The 1,176-nt window shown below is 44.6% G+C and overlaps 1 pseudogene; it reads right to left on the bottom strand.

Annotated features, from left to right (window-relative positions):
* Nucleotides 1-384: 384 nt before the first annotated feature.
* LOC103089235 (putative 60S ribosomal protein L37a pseudogene) lies at nt 385-663 on the bottom strand (annotated as a pseudogene).
* Between the last annotated feature and the right edge of the window lie 513 nt (nt 664-1,176).

Raw genomic sequence — 1,176 nt, forward strand, 5'->3', positions numbered from 1 at the left:
GAGCGGGGGCTACTCTTCGTTGCGGTGCTCAGCCTTCTCACTGCGGTGACTTCTTTTGCTGTGGAGCGCGGGCTCTAGGCGCACGCGGTGCAGTAGTTGTGGTGCACGGGCTTAGTTGCTCCGCGGCATGTGGGATATTCCCGGGCCGGGGCTCGAACATGTGTCCCCTGCGTTGGCAGCCAGATTCTTAACCACTGCGCCACCAGGGAAGTCCCTGGGAACACAGGGTCTTTTATACAAAATAGATTAAATGGTTGGGGATAAAAAGAAAAAAAAACGTCTAGGAGCCCTTGTAAGAAGAAGCCTTGTTTGTTGTTTTTGTTTTGTTGTTACGTAAATGAACCCATTTATTGTAGGCGAGCAATGTTTCAAATGGTGGTGCTTTTACTGCTCCTTCAGTTCCTTCTGTCTTCTGACGGCTGACTTTACTGTGGCGGCAGAAGTGGTGTCGTAGGTCCAGGCACCACCAGCTACCGTTTTCATGCGGGAACCACAGTGCGAAATGCCCACAGCTCGTCTCTTCATCTCGGTTTTGCCACAGAAGGAGCAAGTGTACTTGGAGTGCTGGCTGATTTCAATTGTCTTCACCATTTTCCGGAGGGAGGCACCATAATGGGTCCCGTATTTACTCACCATTCTGACCTTCTTGGTGCATTTAGCCATGTCGCCACCACCTAGGTCCGAGCCCAGAGAAGAGAAGACCTGTTGATTGGCTCCTAATGGAAACTAAAGGTAAAGGTATAAAATCATAACATTGAGATGAAAGTTAATAAATATTGGTATATGTAAACAGGCTTTATATAAGATGGTTACATCTCTTTTGCTTAACTATATTGTAGGATAGACATGTTTCACTGGGGATTACTTCCGCTGTGTGGCATTATAAGGCAGGACTTATAGACCTGCCCCTCAGGAAATATTTATTACACAACCTAAAGGAAACTAATAGTGTTACCTGGGACTGTACAATATAAATGAAAACTAAGAACTAATATTCAGGGGCTAATGAAAGTGACAATAGAGATTTGCTCTTGGTCTAACCTGTGCACTTAAGAGAGGGTCTTTACTGAGTACCTACCGTAGGCAAGCTTTTGAAGGCATGATAAATTAAACCCTAAAGTTCTAAAACACAGAACTCTTAAATTTCAGTTTTGTTGAAAATCTTCTCACTGATAT

This window comes from Lipotes vexillifer, unplaced genomic scaffold (genome assembly GCF_000442215.2).
Source record: "Lipotes vexillifer unplaced genomic scaffold, Lipotes_vexillifer_v1.1 scaffold472, whole genome shotgun sequence".
NCBI lineage: Eukaryota > Metazoa > Chordata > Mammalia > Artiodactyla > Lipotidae > Lipotes > Lipotes vexillifer.